Source organism: Chiloscyllium plagiosum, unplaced genomic scaffold (genome assembly GCF_037043375.1).
Source record: "Chiloscyllium plagiosum isolate Xiang-an unplaced genomic scaffold, Cpla_swu_hap1 HiC_scaffold_23, whole genome shotgun sequence".
Taxonomy (NCBI): Eukaryota; Metazoa; Chordata; class Chondrichthyes; order Orectolobiformes; family Hemiscylliidae; genus Chiloscyllium; species Chiloscyllium plagiosum.
The window spans coordinates 59,502,538-59,528,489 of NW_028270161.1; the positions used below are offsets into that span (position 1 = coordinate 59,502,538).

At 40.4% G+C, this 25,952-nt stretch overlaps 1 protein-coding gene across 6 annotated transcripts in view; it reads right to left on the reverse strand.

Annotated features, from left to right (window-relative positions):
• The window catches only part of cdk17 (cyclin dependent kinase 17), a 229,258-nt gene that overhangs the window by 200,984 nt on the left and 2,322 nt on the right, over positions 1-25,952 (reverse strand). Inside the window, exon 2 of one of the 6 annotated variants that reach the window (XM_087999733.1) lies at positions 8,382-8,433. The exons of 4 other annotated variants lie outside the window; for them this stretch is intronic. The gene's annotated coding sequence lies outside the window, so the exon portion shown is untranslated. Of the gene's footprint in view, positions 1-8,381; positions 8,434-25,278; positions 25,442-25,952 lie in introns of all 6 variants that reach the window. One more of the 6 variants, XM_087999734.1, reaches the window with a different exon arrangement.

The window sequence follows — 25,952 nt, forward strand, 5'->3', positions numbered from 1 at the left end:
TTCTATAACGTGGGACTGCACAAGAATGCAACCATTGTTTCATAGAAGAACTGACTGTACCGAATTAATCATGCAACTCCAATATTCATCGTGCAAGATCTCTTATTCAATAACACTTCATGGTTAAAAAATATTATTATTTCCAAAAGGTAAAGTATTGTAAAGAATTTAGAAAGTAAAATCAAATTAAATTTAATTGTGATAACATACATTTCCATTATTGCTAGGTGCAACATTTAATTCTGCCTAGCGCATTGGCTTATTGCAAGATTTTTGATAAGTCACTCAGGTAGTTCAGGAGTCACTGAAGGTGAGTTCATTAGGACACAGTTAGAAGAGAAAGAGAATAAACTCCATGTTAGGGAACTCAAGGAAAAAAGCCTGAAACAAGTTGTTAGCAAAGAGCTGGAGTTATACTTGTGAACAGTCCAGACAGCATAAATAAAGGATGTAAATAGCAAAGATTAATCTCTAAGTGCTGGTCTTTCCATTAATATATTGCAGTTAACAATGAAAATTGATTGGAAAAAATGCTGCAGAAAAATCTCTTGTTTTGGAAAGACATTAGTAATGTTTGAGGATATTATGGGCAGCAAGGTGGTTCAGTGATAGCACTGCTGCGTCACAGGACTAGGGACCCAGGTTCGATTCCGCCCTCAGGCACATTGTGTCATTTGCAGGTATAATTCAGTGGATGTCCTACGGGTACTCCTGCTCCCTCCCACAGTCCAAACATATACAGGTTAGGTGGACTGGCAATGCTAAATTGCCCATAGTGTCCAGGGATGTGTAGGTTAAAGTGATTAGCTGTGAGGAATGCAGGGTTACAGAGATAGGGTAGGAAGGGAATCGGAGTTGAACTCTATTCAGAGGCTCAGTGTGGACTCAATGGGCCACATTATAGGGATTCAATGACTGTGTAAGATGTTACTATCATTATTCCTGTATGTTCAGTCATTGCTCTTTTTTTAATCTTCGGTAATTAAACTTTAAACTATAAGACGTGGATTAACATTTTAGATTTAGTAAACACACCTGTTCACATTTTACACTTAACCAATATAATTTGAATGGTTTAAACAATATTCTGAGATTAAACTTAGGAACATTGTGATAAACTAGAATGCGAACAGACATCAGCGCAGTCCATTACAGAGGCTCTTGATGGGGAGTTCAAAGCCAGGTCAGCAAAAATGAAGTGAAATTGTGACTCCTTGTGAAGTTTAAAGAGGTTGACTGACCCACTGAGTAATTAACATCTGGAGTGAACCACTAAGAAATCTATGGGATCCACCTTGAATATATTTGTTATTTGAGGTGCACTGTGGGCTGTTTGATCACAGTCTGTTTCCTATTTGAACAATACATTAATTCAGGCTGTTAGAATACAAGTTTTACATAATGGTCTAACATTGTGGAGTCAAGTTTAGTGTCGTTTGTTCTAAAACATTGAAACTTGCGACTTCATTCTCCTTAAATGTGCCCTGAATCTCACACTTTGTCTACTTTTCAAAAAGTATCGTCCCTTAAAACCAAACATTAAAAGTGAATAGGTTCTGAAGTAAATATTAATCTACTGTAAGCACTTTGTGTCAAAAGTTCAAATTCCATCAAAAAAATTCAAATCTAACATTGATGAACATTTACAAAATGATTGCATTTTCTCAACACTTTTTGAAAGAAAAATTAAATTTGTACAAAGCGCAAAATTTGCAAATTTTACATAATACAGTAATGTCCAAAAAAGTATTGAATAAAACTGTAAAAGTGCATAAGGATTGTGATTATTATCTGGTTATGAAATCCACTGGATTGGTGAGGCAATATCATTGTAGATATAAAATTGGCTGCAAAACAGAAAGCAAAAATGTAGTAGCGAATGGTTGTTCCATGGACTGGAACACAAAGTCCTGTGGTATTCCCTCACAAACAGTTTTGGTATTGCGACCCTGCTCTATATATTAATGATCTGGATTCTGATATCGAAAACGTAATTTCCTAGTCTGCATCTGACTAAAATATCATTTTTTTTAAAATTAATTAATTCAGGGGATGTTAGCTTAACTGGCTAGGCTAGCATTTACTATCTGCCCCTATTTGTCCTTGAGAAGGTGGCAATGAGCCATCTTCTTGATGTGCCACAGCCTATTTGGTGTAAGTAGATCCACAATGCAGGTATCAGTTCCAGGATTTTCAACAGGACACTTCAGGAATAGTGATATACTTTCAAGTCAGGATGGTGACAGAGGGTAATTGGTAGGTGGTGGTGTTCCAACCTATCTGCTGCCAATTCCTTTCTGGATGGTTGAAGCCATGAGTATGGAAGGTGGTGTCTAAGGAGCACAGGCAAACTTCTGTAGTTCTTCTTCTAGATGGTACACACTGCTGCTACTTAGTGGGATTAAATTTTGCGGAGATGATGCCGATAAAGTGAGCAGTTTTGTTTTGGAGTCATAGAACTCCTACAGTATGGAAGGTGGCGATTTGACCCATCAAGTTCACACCAACCCTCTCAAGACCCACTCAGACCTAGCCCCCCCTACCATAACTTCACATTTACGATAGCTAGTCCACCTAGCCTACATATCCCTGAACATGACAGACAATCCACCTAACCTGCCACATCTTTGGATTGTGGGAGGAAACCGGAGCACCTGGAGGAAACCCATGTTGACGTATGGACAATGTGAAAACCCCACAGAGTTGCCTGAGCCTGGAATAGAAATCAGGTCCCTGGCATTGTGAGGCAGCAACACTAACCACTGAGCCACCATGTCAAGCTATGTTAATGTTGTTGAAGCTGCACTCATCCAACCAAGTGAGGACTACTCCATCACTATCCTGACTTCTGCCTTGTAAGATGGTGACAGGCTTTGGAGAGTAAATAAGTAAATTACTTGCCACCGGGCCCCTGGCTTTGGAGCTACTGTTATAGCTACTGCACTTAGAGTCATGGAGATGTATAGTACAAAAACAGACCCTTCGGTCCAACTCATCCATGCCGACCAGATATCCTAACCTAATCTTGTTCCATTTGCCATCACTTGGCCCATATCCTTCTAAACTCTTCCTATTCATATACCCATCCAGACGTCTTTTAAATGTTGTAATTGTACCAGCCTCCACCACTTCCTCTGGCAGCTCATTCCATACGTGCACCACCCTCAGTGTGAAAAAGTAGCTCCTTAGGTCTCTTTTATATTTTACCCCTCTCACCCAAAACCTATGCCCTTTAGTTCCGGACTCTCTCACAGCAGGGAAAAGATCTTGTCTATCTATCCTATACATGCCCCTCATGATGGTATAATCCTCTATAAAGTCACCAGTTAGCTTCAGATACTCAAGGGCAAACAGCCCAGCCTATTCTGCCTCTCCCTATAGCTCAAAACCTCCGGCTCTGGCAACGTCCTTGTAAAACTTGCTGAACCCTTTCATGTTTCACAACATTCTTCTGATAGGAAGGAGACCAGAATTGCACGCAATATTCCAAAGGTGGCCGAACCTATGTCCTGTACAGCCGCAACATGACCTCCCAACTCCTCTACTCAATGGACTGATCAATAAAGGAAAGCATACCAAATGCGTGTAATTTTAGATTAGATTACTTACAGTGTGGAAACAGGCCCTTCGGCCCAACAAGTCCACACCGCCCCGCCGAAGTGCAACCCACCCATACCCCTACATGTACCCCTTACCTAACACTACGGGCAATTTAGCATGGCCAATTCACCTGACCTGCACATCTTTGGACTGTGGGAGGAAACCGGAGCACCCGGAGGAAACCCACGCAGACACGGGGAGAACGTGCAAACTCCACACAGTCGGTCGCCTGAGGCGGGAATTGAACCCGGGTCTCTGGCACTGTGAGGCAGCAGTGCTAACCACTGTGCCACCGTGCCGCCCATACTATCCTTCTGCCTTCTTCACTATCCTATCTACCTGCGATTCTACTTCAAAGAACTGTGAACCTGCGCTCCAGGGTCTCTTTGTTGAGCCACACTCCACAGGACCTTACCATTAAGTATATAAGTCATGCTCTGATTTGCTTTTCCAAACTGCAGCACCTCACACTCATTTAAATTAACTCCATCTGCCACTCCTCAGTCCATTGGCCAATCTAATCAAGATCCCGCTGTATTCTGAGGTAACCTTTTTCGCTGTCCGTTACACCTCCAACTTTGGTGTCATCTGAAAACTTACTAACTATACCTGTGTTCATTTATTTGGCTAGTTCAGTTCAGTTTCTAGCCAATGGTAACTGGGGGTTTCAGTGAGGATGATAGAAAGACATTAGGAAAGACATTGATGAAATGGGCAGGCATGTAGCAAATGAAATGCAATGCGCATGTGTAAAGTTATGCACTTTTGAAGGAAAACGAGTGACAAGCAGTATAAAGTAAACAGTACAATTTTGAAAGGGGAAACAGAAAAACTGGGAGATTCACATATACAAATCTTTAAATGGTCTCAGAGCAAACTTAAAAAGTTGTTTCCAAAAATAAAAATGGAAAGGAGCCTTGGGTTAATAAATTTAGGCACAAGACAAAAGTGAGAAAATTATGTTAAACTTTTATAAATCACAATTGGACCAGTATGCCCAACTTGGCACCACCTTTAGAAAGGTGGGCAAGGCCTTGTACAGCATGCAGAGGTGATACAGAACAACCTTCATTATCTGGACGAGATGGTAGAGGAGTATTTTGTTCGGATAACTGATTGTTTGGATAATGGATAACATTTTTACAGGACTTTGAGGTATTGTTCAGCTCATCCAAAATTCATATAATTGATGTTTGGATAACCAAGGTTGTTCTGTATACTGGAATGGTACTAGTGATGATCTGTTCCAGTTTACTGGAAGTATTATTTTAAACATGAATTCAATGAGTTATGATGCCCTGTCTGAATGGACATTGAATGCAGGTTCAATGATTACTTTCTAAAGGCAATGGGTTCTCAACCTAAAAAAGAAAACTCTCTTGTTGGAGATGATCATTGTCTGGTATTTCTTTAGCATGAATACTACTCGTCACTTAACTGATCAAGCATGAATTCTGTCCAGGGCTTGTTGAATATGGACACAGTCATGGGGTTGTGAATGGTACTGAACACATCATGCAATCATCAATGAATATCTCCACCTCTGACATGAGCATGTTGGATAAAAGGTCTTTGATGTTTGGGGCCAGATCACCATCACGTGAAATATTTGTAGTGGCCAATCTCCGAAAACCAGAAGCATCTTCCCATGTGCCCAATGACTGCAACTAGTGGAGTTTCCCTACCCTCCAGTTCCAAACAATTTCAATTTTGCCAAGGTTCCTTGAAGTCTCACACAGCAAATGCAGAGCAAGCAAAATGTTGTTTCTGACCATGGAAAGGTTAAAGATACTACAAGTTCACCAATACTGAGATTTTAAAGAGTTAATTTATTCTGCTGACATGTAAGAAATTGAATGTCCTGGGGGGGGGGGTTCTGTCTTGAGGCAGGATGTGACAATCTAACCATACTTTGTAAGTGCTACAGTTTAAGGAATAACCTGATCAGGCACCGTTTAAGGAATAACCCGATCAGGCACCGTTTAAGGAAATAATCTAAACACATAACATTGTTTTTGGGTGGCATGTGACTATAGGACAGTGGCAAGGGTCTGTGTCTTGCATACATGACTGACTGTGATGTAAAACCCTGTCGAAAAGGAGGACGATTCCCTTGTTCAGGGAGCCTGGCTTGACACGCTCCGCAAACATCGTAAAGAGTGTTAAGTGATCTCCAAAAACTAGTACTTACTTAAATAAATTGTGGCTGTTCTCAGAAGTTGGTGTATTGCTGTTATATCAAGCCTGTAAGAATCTCAAGAAGGGAACCTAACAGTACTTTTTTTTCAAATTGTGGGTATACATTAAATTTCTCCAGTCAATGGAAAGTTTCAGATTTCAGCATGAGTGTTTTGTTTGTTTTCTGATACAATTGGGAGCATTTAATTAAGCTAAAAACAAATTCAATAATAACTTTCAAGATGTAATGAGATACTTACTGAAAAGAAGATATTTTCAGGGTAGGGGACATGATTTCCTTTAGTCCTGGGCAAATGTTATGGACAATGTACAGCAACACCAGACTGATTGTGTTTGACTGGGTGATCAACATGCTGGTACCCAGATATTCCAGCACTGATGAGGACAGTGAGAGTGGCACAATGGCTAGCATTGCTACCTCACAGCGCCAGGGACCCAGGTTCAATGCCAGCCTCAGGCGACTCTCTGTGTGGAGTTTGCACATTCTCCCCATGTCTGCATGGATTTCCTCTGGGTGCTCTGATTTCCTCCCACAGTCCAAAGATTTGCAGGTTAGGTGGATTGACCATGTTAAACTGCCCATACTATCCAGGGATGTGTAGGTTGGGTGGATTCGCTATGGGAAATGCACGGTTACAGGGACAGGGTAGGGAGTGAGGCTGGGTGGGATGCTTTTCAGAGGATCAGAGCAGGCTCAATGAGCTGAATGACCTGCTTCCATACTGTAGGGATTCGAGAATCTACTTCTGGCTCTGACAAATGTAAAAACAAGCTAATATTGGATGAGGGATCACCATAGGGGAAGGGTAGATGGTTAGAACCAGTTTTGGGACAGTTGTGTGAAAAAACTCATTGGACTTCATGGATAAAAACCCTTCATGAAATTAGTCAAAAATGACACTGCTAAAATTCAGCCCTGTACATTTATGTGACATTGACCTGCAAGCAAGAGATGCATTTTAAGAGCAAGTATTAGAAAACACTGATCAAATCTTGGGATATGAAGACATTACAATTAAAGTCATACAGTGCCATCTACTCACTCACCTAGGACACTCTGTTAGCTCTGGCTGAGCAAGTAAGCTAGAGTTGCCAGGCACCCTCTCCAACTTTCATGTTACAAATTTTCAATATCTAGTTTCTATTTACCTATTGGTAGGATGGGAATCAATCCTGCATGGTAAGTAAGGTGAGATTAGGAAGTAACAAAGATAATAATGAGCAATGATCTTCTTTAGTAGGCCTCTTGCCACTCATTAACAAGAATCTTATCTCAATGTTGGGAACTTAGTTGAAAAATACTCAAATAAGGTCTCACTGAACTTCTCAGACAATACTCACAAATTTGTGCTAGAACCTTAATCTTTCATGGCCTGGGAAGATTCTGTCCATTGGCAATAACTAATGGCAGCCATGATTAAACAATCAGACGTTTAGACAAAGTGTCAAGCACCATGTCAAGAAAATAAAATTCTGAATGAAATGAGATCAGCAGAATATTAGCAGTCACAGTACATGCTTCCTATCACACCCTTGTTGCACACCCAGTCTAGCAGATATGTCTTTTAGGACCCGACCAGCTCGATCAGTAGTGCTGCTGCTGAACCGCTCTTAGTGGTGGATATTGAAATCTTCCACCCAGAGTATGTTTTGCAACCCTTGCCATCCTCCGTTCTTGCTCCAAGTGTTCAACGTGGAGGATTACGGATTCAACAGTCTCCCTTATTTATACAACCAATTCAAGCATTATTAACACTTAAGTATCCTTTACCTGTTCCCTCATTTCATTAGCTATATGGTTTTCCTTCAGACAATTTTATATGATGATACTATAACAGAAATTGCTGGAAAAAAATCAGGTCTGGCAGCATCTGTGGAGAGAAGTCAGACTTAATGTTTTTGGTCTGGTGATCCTTCAGGGACCGAACCTGAAACATTAGCTCTGATTTCTCTCTGCAGATGCTGTCAGATATGCTGAGTTTGTCTAGCAGTTTCTGATTTGCAGCATCTGCAGTTCTTTCAGTTTTTCATTATGCTACTGTATCCTTTTTTTGATCATTAGCATCAAAAGTATATATATGAATTAGGAATGAGCAGTATATGTTGACTTTGGAGTGATGTCCCCATCAGGATTGAATTTTTAAAAATACAGTCATGCTGACAACCACTTTGACTACGATTAGCAAATTTTGAACTAACTAGGACTTCAGCACTAATTGTGTATTTCAGTTTGTTACCATGGCTGAGTTGGTAGCAGTCTTGCCCCTGAGCTGGTCATTGTGCATTCAAACTGGTTCATAATTCATGAGCACATGATTTAACCTGATATTTCAGTACAATACTGAAAGGATTGCTATCAGAAGAGGTTTTTTTGGGCTATTAAACTTTGATATTGTTTGTGAAAGCTGTCATAGTCCAATGTGAAGAATGTTCTTTCTTAGTCTATAGCAAAATCAAATTATTTGGTCATTCATTTTTGGGTTGCACGATGAAACCATACGTAAATTTGTTATCCTAGAAATTCCCGTTACAATTGGAATAGATTCAACCAATGACAGTCCTCTTTAGATTTACCTGCTTACCTGTGGCAGTTTTGCTGATCAAAATTCTGAGCCTATCCTGTCCTGAATGCATCTGTCAGAGAAAACCAGGGAGAAATTCAGTCAGTGGAGGAATAGTGTCGCAGGCCAAGATTATCCCTTTTTTGATACTGTTGAAACAGTTTAATCTTTGAAATACAAGGTCCAAAAGCAACTTTGGCAGTGATTGAGTAAAAGTGAGTGAAAGGATAGGGTAATATATGCCTAGGTAGGTGGGAGAAAGTGAGACTGCAGATGCTGGAGACCAGAGTTGAAAAATGCGATGCTGGAAAAACACAGCAGGCCAGGCAGCATCTGAGGAGCAGGAGAATCGACATTTCGGGCAAAAGTCCTTCTTCAGGAAGATTCCTGAAGGGGGGCTTATGCCCGAAACGTCAATTCTCCTGCTCCTCGGATGCTGCCTGGCCCCCTAGGTATGTGGGGTTGTGTGCAGGTGGACGAGTGGGTGGTTGCCAGGTGCTGGAACTAAGGGACAGGTGGTGAAGGCGGTTATTGAATTGAATTAGCCTTTATTGTCACGTGCGCTCACCTCCAGTCCAGGACTCGCGAACGTCTGCTCCAGAACTTGCTGGCCTGGTCTGGGACTTGCCTTCCAGACTGTCTCCAGGACTTGCCAGCAATGCCCATCACTCTCCTCCATTTGCCTCTGGGTAAGTTTCAGTTAAAAGTTCAAAACAAAAGGAAAAGAATGGTTGGAGCAGAGGAACTGGAGCTTCTTACTCTGCCACCATCTTGGATCCAGTACGATTAGGGTTTGGACAACTGGTGAGTTGAGGGTTCAGTTTAACAGCTACCAAGGAGTTAGAGAATGTTTTTAATCCTCTTAAAAAAAGTTTCCCAGGAGAAGTTAAGCTTAAGTGATTTAGAAAGACTCCGAGACAAGGTAATTACCCATCAGAACGTTCCATTTCTTGGGGTTTCCCTAAAGTCCAGCCATGAGCATATCGAGATCACTGTATTTTCTGAGTTAAGTGACTACACTTTTAATTGGTTGTAAAATGTTTTGGGACTCCAGAAGATTTAAAAGGCTCTGATAGGAAGCATGTACTGTGACTGCTAATATTCTGCTGATCTCATTTCATTCAGAATTTTAGTCAGGGGCAATGTAGAGTAATAGGGTAGGGGAAATACGTCTGACTGGGTTACCCTTTGGAGGGTGGGGAGCACTTACTGAGTCAAATGGCCTGTTTCCACACTGTAGGGATTGTATGATTCTATTGTTAAGAGTGACCACTGTATAGTCCATTTGGAAACGAAGAATACCCTCCATCATGTCATGTGGAACTATCACAGTGCTAAATGGGACAGTCTTAGAACATATCTAGCAACTCATCGAGGCATTGTGGGCCATCAACAGCAGAATTGTATTCCAGCATAATCTGCAACTTCATGGCATGGCATATTCCCCCATTTCCATCAAACCAAAGGACTAACCCTGGTTCAATGCAGAGTGAAGGAATGCAGTACCATGCATACCTTAAAAATGAGGTTTCAACCTGATGAAGCTATCAAGTATACTCACATGTCAAACAGTATAAGCAGCAAGTGATAGACAGACCTAAGTGATCCCACAACCACCTGATCAGATCTAAACTCTGCGGTCCTGCCACATCCAGCTGTGAATGGAGGTGGATAATTAACAACTCACTGGGAGGGGCAGGCTCCACAAATATCCCCATCTTCAATGATGGAAGAATTCAGCACACTGGTGCAAAGGATAAGGCTGAAGCATTTGCAGCAATATTCAGCTAGAAGTGACAAGTAAATGATCCATCTCGGCTTCCTCCACTTCCAAGCATCACAGATAATAATTTTCAGTCAATTTGATTCACTTTGCGTGATATCAAGAAATGGTTAGAGGCACTGGATACTGCAAAGGCCACGAGTCAGAATGTATACAGGCAGGGAAAGAGTTAAGTTCTGAGTTTTGTGAAACAAGAGGTTCAGCTGAGCATGACTCAGATCAGATAAGAACTTACAGTTAACAATGGGGTGCTGCAGGCTAGGATAATGGGTTAACAAGGTGGGAAATGCATTCATATGTAGAGCCATTTGACAAGATGAGGTAGCATTCAGTATATAATGTCAGTTAACAAGGTGAAAAGTATTCATTACGTGAAGCCAGTTATTCATTGTCTAATAGCAGATGGCTTAATATTTACTGTTGATGCTCGCTGATTGTAATGGTCACCCAATCAATACGCAAGTTGCATTATGTGGATGCTCCTCCCTGTATGACAACAATGTAGTTCATTGAGAAACTGCTGTTCCAGAGAAAACTGTGATCTCATGTCCCTGTGCCTGTGGGCGATCGCGCTCTCTCCCTCCAGGACCCGGAATAGAGATGAAGGAGGTCAAACCACACTGTCTCTGACTGTTTGCTTCGACTGAGAGGGGAATACGGGACAACACTAGGACATTGCAGCAATAGGACTGAAGTCTTGTGCTCTATAATTTACCATTCTCTTTGCCTCTTCCATTACAGTTAAAACACAAGAACAGGTCAGAGCTTAGGAATAATGTGGCAAGTCACTTTCTGACTCCCCAAAGCCTGTCCACTATTTACAAGGCACAAGTTAGGAGTGTGATTGAATACTCCCCACTTGCCTGGATGGGTGCAGCTCCAATAACACAGGCAGATTGATACCATCCAGGCCAAAGCAACCCACTTGATTGGCACCACTTTCACAAACGATTACTCCCTCCCACTGAGGTGCCGTAACAGCAGTGTGTACTATCACCAAAATGCACCACAGAAGTTTACCAAGTGAAGGAGGTGTTTAGTAAGCTTTTCTTGATTGGTCAGAGCATTGAGTATAGGAGTTGGGTGGTCATGTTGCAGCTGTACAGGACATTGGTTACGCCACTTTTGGAATACTGTATGCAATTCTGGTCTCTCTCCTATCGGAATGATATTCTGAAACTTGGAAGAGTTCAGAAAAGATTTGCAAGTTGTCATAATTGAAGGGTTTGAGCTATAGGCTGTTTTTCCTAGAGCATCAGAGCTGAGAGGTGACATTATAGAGGTTTATAAAATTATATGGGGCATGGATAGTGTGAAAAGGCTAGGCCTTTTCCCTGGATTGGGGGTGTCCAGAACTAGAGGGCAAAAGTTTAGGGTGAGAGGGGAAAAATACCTGTTCTGCATGGACGAATTGGACTAAAGGTCTGTTTCCATGCTGTACATCTTTATGACTCTATGACCGTACAGTGGCATGAGGTTTTGAAGGAAAACTGGGGCATCAAGATACCAGAGTAGATTCACTGGCAGTAAGAAAAACAATGTTGAAGATTTTTTTGACATTATCAACAAATGCTTGTGTGTTAGATCAATTCATTTTAAAGCAGCATTTCTGCATGGAGCTCAGCTCAAGAGATTTATTCTTCTTCCAAAATAGGCAAAAAAAACAGTTGGACACTCTGGAATTTAAACTACTAAGTGTATGGTGGAAAAAGAATAGAACAAGGGAGTATTCAACGATGGCAAGACACGAGAAAGCTCAGAGGAACAGAAGGATTTTGGGATACTAGTCCACCGATTCCTGAAGGTGGCAGGAAGCTTAATACAGTAGTTAGGAAGGCAAATGGGATACTTGCCTTTATCAGTCATGAAGTATCTTATGGGAGCCTAGAGGTCACATTGGAGCTGTACAGATCATTGGTTAGGCCACAGCTGGAGTTCTGGTCACCACACAACAGGGAGGAGATTCACAAGGACATTGCCTGGGATGCAACATTTCAGTTGTAAAGAGGCTAGATTGGGTTATTTTCTTTGGAGCAGAGAATGTTGAGGTGTACCTGACAGAGATTATGGGGGCATGGATAGGGTGAATGTAAAGCAGCTGATCCCCTTAGTCAAAGAGTCAATATAAAAGGCACATAATTTTGAAGTGAAAGGCAGGAGGTTTGGAGGGATTTAAGGAAAAGTTTTTAATGCAGAGGATGGTAGAGGATTCTGGAATGCATTGCCTGGGAGGACATTTTAGGTGGGAAACTTCAGTTTCAAAAAGTACTTGGATGAACACTTGAAGTGGTGTAACGTTCAAAAATTTGGGCCCAGTATGAATAAGTGAGACTAGTGTAAGTGGTCGTATATTTTTGGCAGTACAGACTTGATGGCCTGAAGGACCTCTTCTATTCTGTATGATTTTGAGATACTAGAATTTGCTAACTTCTTAGTAATGTCTATCTTACTAAAATTGGGTTCTCTTCAGTTAAAACCATACCAAGACATGTTTTACTAGCATAAGAGGCAGCTTTCAGACTTATGATGCATGTAGATGCTTCTTCTGTGGGGTGGGAAGAAGTGAATTTGAAAATATTGTCATGAGAGAGTTTGAAGCATGATTCAAAATTCAAAGTCGGGCTTTTCAGGCTTGAATCGGAAACCAGGCAGAATCGATCAGCTACCATATTGTATCTGTAATCATACTTGGAAAATGTTAGCTGTGTTGCTATTAGTCAGAGTAGGGCTTCACAAAACGATATAGTGGCTTCCAAAACAGAAATGCAGGATTTACTGTCATGCTGGACAGCTGAAATGGCTGGATACCCAACGGCTGTCAGATGCCAGTTATGAGTAAAGTGTTAATGAGTAAAAATATGAAAAATCCCAAGGAGGAAGATTTTATTCAAGTGAACAAAAAAATCGTTAAAAATTAAATGTAGCATCATACTGTATTTTTAAATTTCCATCATTGCAAAAATACCAAGTACATAAAACCATTTTTTTTAGTGAAATGGTTGGATAGCAGCAGTCAGCTGATGGTGTTTCAAAATGAAGCAGCAAATTTTAAGCAACTGTTGGATAATGTAAAAACAGTATCTTTTTATTTAATTTTGATTGTGGACTGAATTGGGATAAGAATTATTTTATGACAAAGCACTGAAGAAGGAATCACTGCACTTTTAAAAAGCATGCTACCGAAACTCATTTAGGTCACGTTTACACTGGTGACAGAATCAATCAACAGATCAAAGACAGAAATAGGTATGTTTCTGATGAAAAGTGGGACAACGGACTATGGGAAGTAGGCAGGAAAGTGGTTTCAGACCAGGATAAGATCAGCCATGATCATGTTTAATGGCAAAACAGGCTCAAAGGGCTAAATTGCCTATTGTTATTGGTTTTAACCAATAAAACAGACTATAATTTGAAAACCAGTCACTCTGTGCCTCCCATGAAAATATGACAGAAGCTGAAGGGGGAGAAAAAAAAGTCAACGAACAGAAGACTTAGCAAACAAGAGGAACATTCCATCCAATCATGACGAGTGGTGGTGTTGAACTGTTTGCTGAGTTTTTTTGCCTAGCTCCACACATGATGACGTTTCTTTGTCTGCCTGTGGAGTGGGACAGCAAGAATTAGCACGGATCAAATTGGCTGCTGAATGGTCACACCCACCCTGCAGAAAGCTAACCAAAGCAAGAGGGAGTTTAACCCTATGACCTCACAACAGGTACAAGAACAACCAGTAAGGAAAGTTTTATAATCTGGAAGGAAAAATTACAGGGTGCAGTTGCAAAGCCAAAAACTAGTGTGCATAGTTTTAGATTAGATTACTTACAGTGTGGAAACAGACCCTTCGGCCCAACAAGTCCACACCGACCCGCCGAAGCGCAACCCACCCATACCCCTACATTTACCCCTTACCTAACACTACGGGCAATTTAGCATGGCCAATTCACCTGACCTGCACATCTTTGGACTGTGGGAGGAAACCGGAGCACCCGGAGGAAACCCACGCAGACACGGGGAGAACGTGCAAACTCCACACAGTCAGTCGCCTGAGGCGGGAATTGAACCCGGGTCTCTGACGCTGCGAGGCAGCAGTGCTAACCACTGTACCACCGTGCCGCCCACAAATTCCAGTTGATGGCTGGAATTTGATCAGCGAGTATAAGAAAGACGGATTGCACCTGAATTGCAAGGGGACTAATATACTGGCGGGAAGATTTAAACTAGTAAGGTGGTGGGCAGGATCCAGGGAGATAGTGAGGAAAGAGATCAGTCTGAGACTTGTACAGTTGAGAAAACTCACAACAATCAGCGCAGGCAAGAACAAACCAGAAAACAAGGTAAATTAACTACATTTATTTCAATACAAGAAGCCGAACAGGGAAAGCAGATGAACTCAGGGCATGGTTAAGAACATGTGACTGGGAAATCACAACAATTACAGAGGCATGACTCAGGGATGGACAGGAGTAGCAGCTTAATGTTCCAGGATACAAATTCGACAGGAAGAATAGATAGGGAGACAGGAGGGTGGCATTTTTGATTAGGGATAACGTTATGACTGTACTTAGGGAGGATAATCATGGGAATATGTCCAGTCACAATATGTTTGGGTGGAACTGAGAAATAAGAAAGGAATAATCATCTTACTGGGACTGTACTTTAGACCCCACAACATTCAGTGGGAAATTGAGAAACAAATTTGTAAGGAGATTTCACTTATCTGTGAGAATAATAGGGTGGTAACGGTAGGAGATTTTAACTTTCCAAACATAGACTGGGACTGCCATAGTGTTAAGGGCTTAGATGGAAAGGAATTTGTTAAATGTGTACAAGAAATGTTTCTGAATCAGTATGTGGATGTACCTTCTACTCTTGGGAAATAAAGCAGGGCAACTGACTGAGGTGTCACTTTGAGACCAGTGACCATAATTCTATGGTAATGAAAAAGTATAGACAGGATCTAAAAGTTTAAATTGGAGGAAGGCCAATTTGATGGTAACTTTCAAAAGTTGATTAGGGATGGATGTTTACAGGTAAAGGGACGGCTGGAAAATGGAATTCCTTCAAAAATGAGATATCGAGAGTCCAGAGACAGTATGTTCATGTTATGGTGATAGGAAAGGCTGGTAGTTGTAGGGAATGCTGGATGACTAGAGAAACTGAGGCTTTGGTCAAGGATAAGAAAGAAGCATATGTCAAGTATTGATAGCAGAGATCGTGAATCCTTCGAATATAAAAGCAGTGGGAGTTTTTTTAAGAGGGAAATCAAGAGGGCGAAAAGGGGACATAAGATAGCTTTGGCAAATAGGGTTAAGGAGAATCCAAAGGGATTTTATATATACATTAAGGACAAAAGGGTAACTGGGGACAGAATAGGACCCCTCAAAGATCAGCAAGGCAGACTATGTGTGGAACCACATGAGATTTGGGAGATACTAAACGAGTATTTTGTATCAGTGTTTACTGTGGAGAAGGACATAGAAGATGTAGAATGTGGGGAAATAGATGGTGACATCTTAGAAAATGTCCATATTACAGAGGTGGTGATGCTGGATATCTTAAAGGATAAAGGTGGATAAATCCCCAGGACCTGATCAGGTGTACCCTAGAAGTTAGGGAAGTGATTGCTGGGCCCCTTGTTGAGATCATTTGGATCATTGATAGTCACAGATGAGGTGCCAGAAGACTGGAGGTTGGCTAAAGTGGAGACACTATTTAAGTAAGGTGCTAAGGAAAAACCAGGGGATTATAGACTGGTGAGCCTGACATCGTGGTGGGCAAGTTGTTGGAGCAAATCCTGAGGAACAGGATTTACATATACTTGGATTGGCAAAGACTTATTAGGGATAGTCAACATGGCTTTGTGCGTGGGAAATCACATCTCACAAACTTGATTGAGTTTTTTTGAGAAAGTAACAGAGGATTGATGAGGGCAGAACGATAGACATGATCTACATGGACTTCAGTAAGGCATTCGACAAGGTTCCTCATGGTAAAAAGGGGTAGACTGGTTAGCAAGGTTAGATCACATGGAGTACAGGGAGAACTTGCCACTTGGATACAGAACGGGCTTGAAGGTAGATGACAGAAGGTGGTGGTGGAAGGTTGCCTTTCAGACAGGTGTGACCAGTGGTGTACCACAAGGATCGGTGCTGGGTCCACTGCTATTCGTCATTTATATAAATGATTCAGATGTGAACATAGGAGACATAGTTAAGAAGTTTGTAGATGAAAATAAAATTGGAGATGTATTGGAAAGCAAAGAAGGTTACCTCAGTACAAAGGGATCTTGATCAGACGAGCCATTGGGTCAAGGAGTGGCAGATGGAGTTTAATTTAGATAAATGCAAGGAAAGGCAAATCAGGGCATCACTTATGCACTTAATGGTAAGATTCTGGGCAGTGTTGCTGAACAAAGAGACCTTCAAGTGCAGGTTCATATTTCCTCGAAAGTGGAGTCTCAGGTAGATAGGATAATAAAGAAGACATTTAGTATGCTTTCCTTTATTGGTCACAGCATTGAGTATAGGAGTTGGGACATCTTGTTGCGGCTGACCGGGTCATTGGTTAGGCCACTTTTGGAATAATGTGCGCAGTTCTGGTCTCCCTGCTATGGGAAGGATATTGTGAAACTTGAAAGGATTCAGGAAAGATGTACAAGGATGTTGCCAGGATTGAAGGGTTTGAGCTTTAGGGAGAGGCTGAATAGGCGAGGGCTGTTTTCCAACGAACATCAGATGCTAAGTACTGCTTGAAGCAAAGAACAGATAACTATGACTGGAGTAGTAAATGTCAAGCTTTACTAGATGTGTGGGGAAGAGATCATTTAAACAAAGAGCCGTATCACGTGTGTCTAACTGGTACTGTACCATGACGAGACTGTCCAGAAGAAGAAATCAACCCAACTCAGCAATTCTTTCCAAGGCTTAAACTCCTCTATCACCAAACTGCTATCAAGTTGCTCAGAGGATATTGGAACATTTGGAGGTCAGAATTATTTGCATGAGATTCAAACATTCTGAGTCCAGCCATGTGAAACTTGAAAGGGTTCAGGAAAGATTTACTAGGATGTTGCCAGACTTGGAGGATTTGAGCTTTCGGGAGAGGTTGAATAGGCTGCAGCTGTTTTCCTTGGAGTGTTAGAGACTGAGGGGTGACCATTATTCAGGTTTATAAAATCATGGATAGGATAAATGGACAAGGTCTTTTTCCTGGGGTGGGGGAGTCCAGAACTATAGGGCATAGGTTTAGAGTAAGAGGGAAAAGATATAAAAAAGACCTAAGGGGCAACTTTTTCACTCAGATGGTGGTACGTGTATGGAATGAGCTGCTAAAGGAAGTGGTGGAGGCTAGCACAATTGCAACATTTAAAAGGCAAATGGATGGGTATATGAATAGGAAGGGTTTGGAGGGATATGGGCCAGGTGCTGGCAGGTGGGACTAGATTGGATTGGGATATCTGATCGGCATGGACAAGTTGGACCGAAGGATCTGTTTCCGTGCTGTGCATCATTATGATTGTGACTCTATGTGGCTTATACTTTTCTCCCTATCTTTAACTAATTATCGAACCTTCACTACTAACCTTTCATTTTGACTTGGGGGAAAAGGAGGATTTTGGGATTATAGTCCAGAAGTTAGTAGTTTTAAGAGGTTTATTTTCATTGCCATTCTGAGAATTTTGCAAAGTACTTTTTGTTAGTAATAAATAATTATTCCTGCTTTACATCAAACAAACAGTGCCAGAAATTTCATGCTAAGTATAACTTGTGAAGCAGGTCAATTGAGAGGAGTTATTGTGATGACTTCACAGAACTTTCATCATGTTATAGACCCGTAATTCTGCACTTTGTGTTTGTCTGTGGTTAATTCAGTGTCTATGACATGCCGTCGATAGTTCATAGTTGTTTACTTATGGTCAGAATCTATTTGTAATAAATAGTAGTTATTAAGTACTGAAACCTGGTCCATGCATTAACTTGAGCCTTGCCAACAGGTTAATTGGAGACTTAACCAGTTTTGATAATTTGTTTCAAACATTTATGACTCCAAGAACAGTAAAGTTTGATATTCAGTGACAACATACTGGCAAAAGGCTGCTTGGAACACTGATGTAAAAAGAACACAAATTAAGCTGATAATTTTTTGTTTTTTAAAAAAATGAAGACAGGTTTATCTGGAAGGAAAACAGAGAATCTTATCAACTAACATAGTCCGAATGAATACCTTGGACCTTATGGAAGGAAACAGATGGTAGACACATTGAGAGTTAATTGGATTTGAATTGGTGGCATAAATATGGGAAACTAGCATTCAGTGGGGTGAGAGTTTTGTGAAGTGTGGCCAGCTTAAAGCTCTCACATGGAAGTGTGGAGTTGAATTCTATTTAAATACAGTTACCTTTGGAGTACAACAACCCAGAGCCCTGGATTATTGATACAGAAACATTATTTGTCATCACAGTGGAATTTCAAGTGAAGTAATTAAACAAAAATGGGATTAAAGTGCAAGCATCAGCAATAGTAATCACAAAACTAATGAATATATTAAAAACTTATCTGGTTTACGAGCATCCTTTAATGCTGGGCTGGTATTTATCACCCACCCATAACTAGCCTTGAACTAAGTAGCTTTCAAAGGCAGCTAAGAATTAAGCACATGGTTGAGAGTTTGGGAGTTACACGTAGGCCAGACTGTATAATGATGACAGATTTCCTTCCCTTAAGTGGACCACACAAGTTTTTAACACCAATCAACAGTGGTTATACAGTTGCCATTTAAGCAGCTTTTAATTCCTGACTTAGGAAATGATTTGAAATTTCACCATTTGCCATGAGTGGATACAAATCCATAACCACAGAACATTCATCTAGATTACTAGTCTGGTAACAGTGACACAATGCAACCGCCTCGCCATGACGTTATATGGTCCAAATAAATAAAACTGATTAATTACCGAGTATTGACCTATGCTTCAGCCAAAACAAATGCCTCAAAATGCTTGTCAACATCAGAGAACATACAAAAATTCGGAGAACTGTCCAAATAGATTAGTCAAGCGACAGTCCAACACAGTCATACTCACCACATAATACCATGCAATTAATAACTCCAAATTTGCACCACAATTTCTGCACACGAGTAATGGTGCACTATCATACTGTCAAGAGGGAGTTGCTTTGGGAGTCGTCAACATTGAATTCAGACTCCATGAATTATCATGGCATTAATATAACATTGGCAAGGAAACCTCCTACTGATTATCATCCAAGGTTCAGGCGAATTGACATTTCGGGCATCAGCCCTTCAAAAGGAATGAGGCTACACTGTATCCTCACTGTGAAGATGGTGCTTCATCTTCACAAAGACAGGGTGCATAGGTCACTTAACGTTGTCATGGATAGATGCATCTGCACAGGTGGATTGTGAGGTTGAGGCTACTTTTTGCTTGTGCTTTCATTATGCAGCAGTATATAAACTGTATTCTTCCAGTGTTCATTCAAAAATGATACTACTGAGCCACTCTTGGTGAAAGAAATTGACATCCCCGCACCAGCTGATGAATCAATGACATCTCCATGGTGAACACTATTTCGAGGACTTGTTGAAGATAGCAAGAGTGAGAATGTACTCTAGGTGGGTGCAGGGATGTCCTAGGCCTACTCATTTTGAGGTGCTTTATTGATAACCTTCCCTTTCACATGAGATCAGAAGTGGAACTGTTCACATAAATGCGGTGTTCAGTTCCATTTGTCCTGAAGACATTATTCAGAAATATTCAGGCTTGAGCTGATATGAACCAATTAACATCCGTATCACATGAGAGTCACACAATGACCATCTACAATAAGACAGAATCTCACCTTTCATTTAGCAACATTACTAACCCCCAGCAACATCTGGGGGAAAAGTGAGGGGTGAGTATTGAGGAGAAACTTTACTGGACCAACCAAATAAATACTGTAGCTTTAGAAGCAGATTAGATGCTGAATTCTTCAGCAAATAATTTATCTTGATTCCCAACCTAAAAAGTGAGGAGTGTCTTGGAATACTCTCCATTTGTCTGGATGAATGTAGCTCCAACAACACCTCAAAAGCTCAACATCATCAAGCTCAGGAAACCAGTTTGTGTTAGCATCCCATCCATATTCTATCTACCAGTGAAAACAGTATGTACCACTTACAGATGCACTACAACAACTTCCAAAACCACGACCAATACTACTTAGAAGACAAACAGTAGCAGAGACATGGAACATTATTATGTGCAAATTCCATTCCTAATGGAAAACCATCCTGACTTTGAATTAACTATATAACCACTCCTTTGCTACGTCTGGATCAAAATGCTGGAACCCGCTTACTAGCAGCCCTGGGGGGCGACCACATTGCAAAGCTGATTGTTCAAGCCAGCAGTTCCCAATACTTCCCAAAGGGCAATTAGCAATAAATTACAGTCTTGTCAGTGAGAGGCACATGAACAAGTTATAGAGTGGCCTCATATGGAAAATAAGATCTTTCATACCCAACTGAACAGCAGGCTAAATCTCAGTCAAATGACTTATCTGACAGATGGAACCTCTGATGGCACAGCACTGCCAGAATTTGTGCTCAAACTATCTGGTGTGTGATTTGAACCTACAAATTTCAGACTTAAATTCACTCAGCATGTCAAGCTGAAATTAGATACCAATTTAAACAAACATAAGTAAATCATAAAGGAAAACACAACAGAGGTGCAAAAATGCCTGTTATGAGGGGTAACAAGAAGGCAGTTCACTCATAGGTAACAATTGTGAAACAAAACATTAATTTTTATTTTTGTACAAAGAGCTATGTTTCTATAAATTGATGAAGTAGCTTGAATTTGTATCGCACTTGCAATGTCACAAGCACACCTCATGATCGAGGCTACTTCAAAGACTTGCCACTGAAGTTCAGAACTGAGCCGAATAAACAGCAGCAGGACAGATGACAAAAAGCTTGGTCAAACAGCTAGGTTGAGAAGCACCTTGAAGGAGGAAAACAAGGTAAAGGGATTGTGGGAGGCAATTTCAGAGCCTAGTGTCATGGTACACTATGATTAATAAGAGCAAGAGCCAGAATTGGAGGAGTACAGTTTCTAAAAGGATTATAGAGTCAGGCAGATTAGACTTTGTGGGGGTGGATGGGTGCTGGTGAAATAAAGCTTACAGAAAAATGGAAGGGAGTGATGCCATCCAGAGATTTGGATTATGTAAAAAAAATCTGTTGCTCAGCTGGGAGCCAATGTCGATTTGCAAGCACAGAGAGCAATGGATTTGATGCAGTAGAGTTTAATCAGTTCAAAGTCTCAAAGTTATTTAAGATGAAAGGTGGGAAGTTAGCCAGGAGAGACCAGGAATAGCCAAGTACACAAATGCAAAGGCAAAAAAGGCACAATGAGTCTCAGAACCAATGAACTAAGAAGGTTAGATAGGGTGGGGCTTAATTGAAGGATTTGGGAATGGAATTGAATGATGTTACAATGATGAAAGTAGGTGGCCTTGGTGATGGGAGTAGATATGTGGTATAAAGTTCATTTACAGGTCAAATCTAATAGTAAGGTGTGATTGCAGCATAATTATTAATTAGGAATCCTTGAAATATTTAAACTAAATTATCTCTAACAAAAAGACATTACTGGAGGCAGGTCACAAGATTCAAAGTTGTTCTGAAATCATACTGCCACTAAAAAAAAATCAGAAGCACCGTCTGCTATGCAATTTACATGCCAAGGTTAGAAAAAAAATGACTTAATTGGTTATGACTGTAGGAAAGGTATTTATTCTTAATATTGCTATTAATGAGTATTCCATCAAAACCAGAAAAATATTTTCCTGACAGTATCGCTAAGAGTTTACTCATGATGGGGACCATGTTGGGTAGGTGATGTTTCTTTGCACAAGCTCAGTGTACAAAGTGTCTCTTTGTACAAGATGTCTTAATTCTTGTCTGGATAAGGCAAGAAATCAACCAGGGGACTTTAAATACATACAAATGATTATTTGTGAACAGGAAGCATATTTGCACCACAGTACAGGAGGAAAGTGAATTTTCATTTAGTAATAATGTCAAGCAAATTAATTGGAACAAAAGCTAAGCTCTTTAAGTTAAGTTGTGTTCAGTCCTTTGGAATATTTTTATAAATAGAAAACAAATGTTTCCAATAAACAAAAGGAGGCACAAGTCACTTGATATCTGGCTTCTGAATTGCAGAAGGCTGAAAATCATTGGTTAAAATTTGCTGACTTGTTACTGTGGCCAATTTCCATGGCTCATTTGTTCTGTGTGCCACATACAATAAATGTCAGATATTTGCTTTTGTTTAGATCTGGTGCAAATCCTGAAAAGAAAATGATCTTGAAAGTTTGAATTTTTATTTTGGAAAGGATCTGAAAATATTTTCACATATAATTTGTTTTTATTTGAGTGAACTTTCCACAGTTGCTGTTAAAATAAACTGTACCTTTTATCAATGTTCGAGAAGGTCTCATGTGCAGTAGTATATCACATATGCAGAATGCATTACAATTGTAAGAGGATACCACTAACACTAATATTTGGACAAGAAACAGCAGATACAGCCATATACCAAGTATGATCATGTTTAATATTTTTCAGACCAACTATAGTTTGAAGATGATTCAATTATATAAAATATTAAGGCCTTTTCATCGATTTTCTGTTCCATTTCCTATGAAATTATTTAAATTACACTAGAATATTATATATTATTTATTTTGATGTACTTTTGATCCAACTAATTTCTATGATTGAAATCTACAGTATAAGTTTCAGATTAGACAGTAATATGTCCATTAAACTGCCTGGCTGGAACTGCTGTATTCCAATCCAGAAGAATTTCTATTTATTTGTGTTTATGTGCATGCTCAAACTCTTCCACGGATCAAATTTAAATTTGAAGTGTAAACAATTCAAGTCAAATTTAAACAGTTATTAGAAAGTCCAAGGGCATTCCCCAGGCACATGCTGTGTCAACAAAAAATGCTGGAGATCATAGCAGGTCAGGCAGCATCCATGGAATCGCTTTGAGTTGAGATGACTCTTCTTCAGAGCTCAAGTGAAGCGTGAAAGGGGCAGCATTTACCAACATTTCTCCCCTGCACTCCAAACCACCACCCCCCATATTATTGCCCCTTCCAAACTTCACTTTAGCTATGATGAAGAATCATCTAGACGCAAAACAATAGCTTGCTTTCTCTCTATGGATGTTGTCTGACCCACTATAATCCCGTGTATTTTCTTTCCAATTCTGATTCCAGGATCTGCAGTGATTTGCTCCTACATGCTGTGTCAATAAATGTCATGTCATTCATGCAGCATCAGATCTGACATGGCTTTCATCCAGATTTGGGTTATTCCCCAATTTTATCATCTGCATGAACTGGAAACCATACAGACAGAAATAATTCTTGACTAAAAATGCTTCCAACTATGATTCTGAAGGTTTGGCTATGTGATTACGTTTTAAAATATTTCCAAACAGCATATTTGAAGATAGTGTAAATTGTAAACTAATTGATAGAGAAAATACGTACACATACTATCACGCAAATGTTTGAAGGCAACGATCCTTATTACGATCCTTAGTGTCTCATTGGGCCTTCAAAATTTAAAAATCCAAGTAAACTTTCTAAGTTTCAGCCTCCATAATTGCCATAAATGTTTGTTTGTTCAAGTAGATTTTGGTTAATATATTTGTTCTCAGGATGTGAATGACAAAGCCATTTATTACTCACTTCCAGGTGTTCTGAGAAGGTAGTGGATCTCATAGCGATTCTATTACTCTTAAAAGTGAATGATTCACAAGGTCACTACATTCACTATAGTAGTCAGACCGGTAGGGCTGGCATGTTCCCATTTATGAAAGGGATCAGTAAACCAAAGGAGTCTCTTTTAATCCATAATCATATTTATTTTCAATTTTACAACATGCTATGAAGAGTGTTAAACAACTAAGGAGGTTTCTTCTTACAGCCAACCAATTATCATGATGAGGAAACACTATTTAATACATAGTCTGTGGCAATATAGACTATAGAATTTGGATATAAAACTAATATCAAAGGTTTTGGGCTCTGAAATTATACAGCCATGAAATATTGATGTATAAATGTGTTCATTTGAAAGTGCTCTTTTTAAAGGAAAGGAGCTACCTGATTTTAAATGTAGCCACAAAAACTGTCAAGAAAGAAATTGCACGTAAGTGCACTAAACATTTGTGTGGAACATAGTAATGTAAATTTAGAACCACAGTAAATCAAATGCCAAGTGTCCACTTCAGAAAATACTCCAATACATCCTGAACTTGGCTAGTCCTATGATCTCCAGGGCAGCTTGATTCTCAGAAAACTAAACTGGAGAAAGATCTTCTCACCTGCCTTAACTTTGGAGGAGGATGTCAGTGCAGATTTCAGGAAGAAGGCGAGGTTCCTGAGCAGTTTGGCATGGCGGACAAGGTAGCCTTGGAAGTTTTGGCAGGCTTAAAAATGTACAAATCCCCATGTCCGAATGAGATGACTGCTATTGGAGGGAGGAAATTACATGGGCACTAAATCAAATTTTTAATATATTTCTGGGCACAGGGTAGGTGCCAGAGGACTGTGGATAATGTGGTCTCACTTATCAAGGGCAGTAGAGATAAACCAGTGAGACTGACATCAGTAATAAGGAAACTACTGGAGAAAGCTATGAAGGAGAAAATTAATCTTTGCATGGAAAGGCAAGGTTTGATCAGGGACAGTCAGCATAACTTTGCCAGTGGTAGATAATGCCTCACAAATCTTGTGAAATTTTCCAAGACTGTTGATCAGTGTAGATGAGGATAGTGCCATTGATGTTGTTCATATGGGTTTCAGCAAAGCTTTTGATAAAGTCGCTGTTAGGAGACTGAATTAGCTTTGTCACAAGTACTAAAATGAGTATAGTGAAAAGTTTACAAGTCACTACTTATGCATCATCTTAGGTAGAACATACTTAGGCACAGATTGAGTGCAAGTTGGCAGAAAAAATATAAAATTTAAGAAATAAAGGAGTCCAGCATTATAGATCCTAGAATAAATTACAAAGTAGAGAAATAAAAAGTTCACAACTCACTGGCACTCAGTCAGGATGTGGAGTCCACCCTAACTCCACACCGCTCTGGATTCACCATGAGGCTGCAAGTCCATGCTGAGGTCTTGCTGGGCTGAAAGGCCACCAAGCCCACCAAAGGACTGCCTCACCAGGCCTGTGCTGAGGCCAGGAGTTCAGGACATTGCTGAGAAGGAAAAGAACAAAGAGGTGGAAAAAGAATTGGAAGGATCAGGTGATCTCCGGCTGAAGTGTCTTACCTTCTTGGAAAGAAAGTAAAGATAAAAGCACGTGGGATCCAGGGCAACTTGGTAAATTGGATGTGGGGGGAGCTAGTAGTACATAAATCTGCACAGGCAGCATACAGGCCTTTATCAGTCATGGCACAGATTACTAGGGCAGGACGGTTGTGTGAAACTGCAAAAAGCTTTGGTTAGGCCACAGCTGAAATATTTGTTATGTTCTGGTCACTGCACTGTGGGTTTAAATTGACAGGGGTGTAGAGGAGTTTCAACAGGACATTGCCTGGGATGAAAGTGAGGACTGAAGGTGCTGGATCGTCAGAGTCAAGAACTGTGACACTGGAAAAAGGCTGCAAGTCAGGCAGCATTCGAGGTACTGGAGAGTCTATGTTTCGGGCATAAGCCCTTTATAGGAACGGAGCAGTTTAGATTTTAAGAGAATAAGTTCAGGTTGTT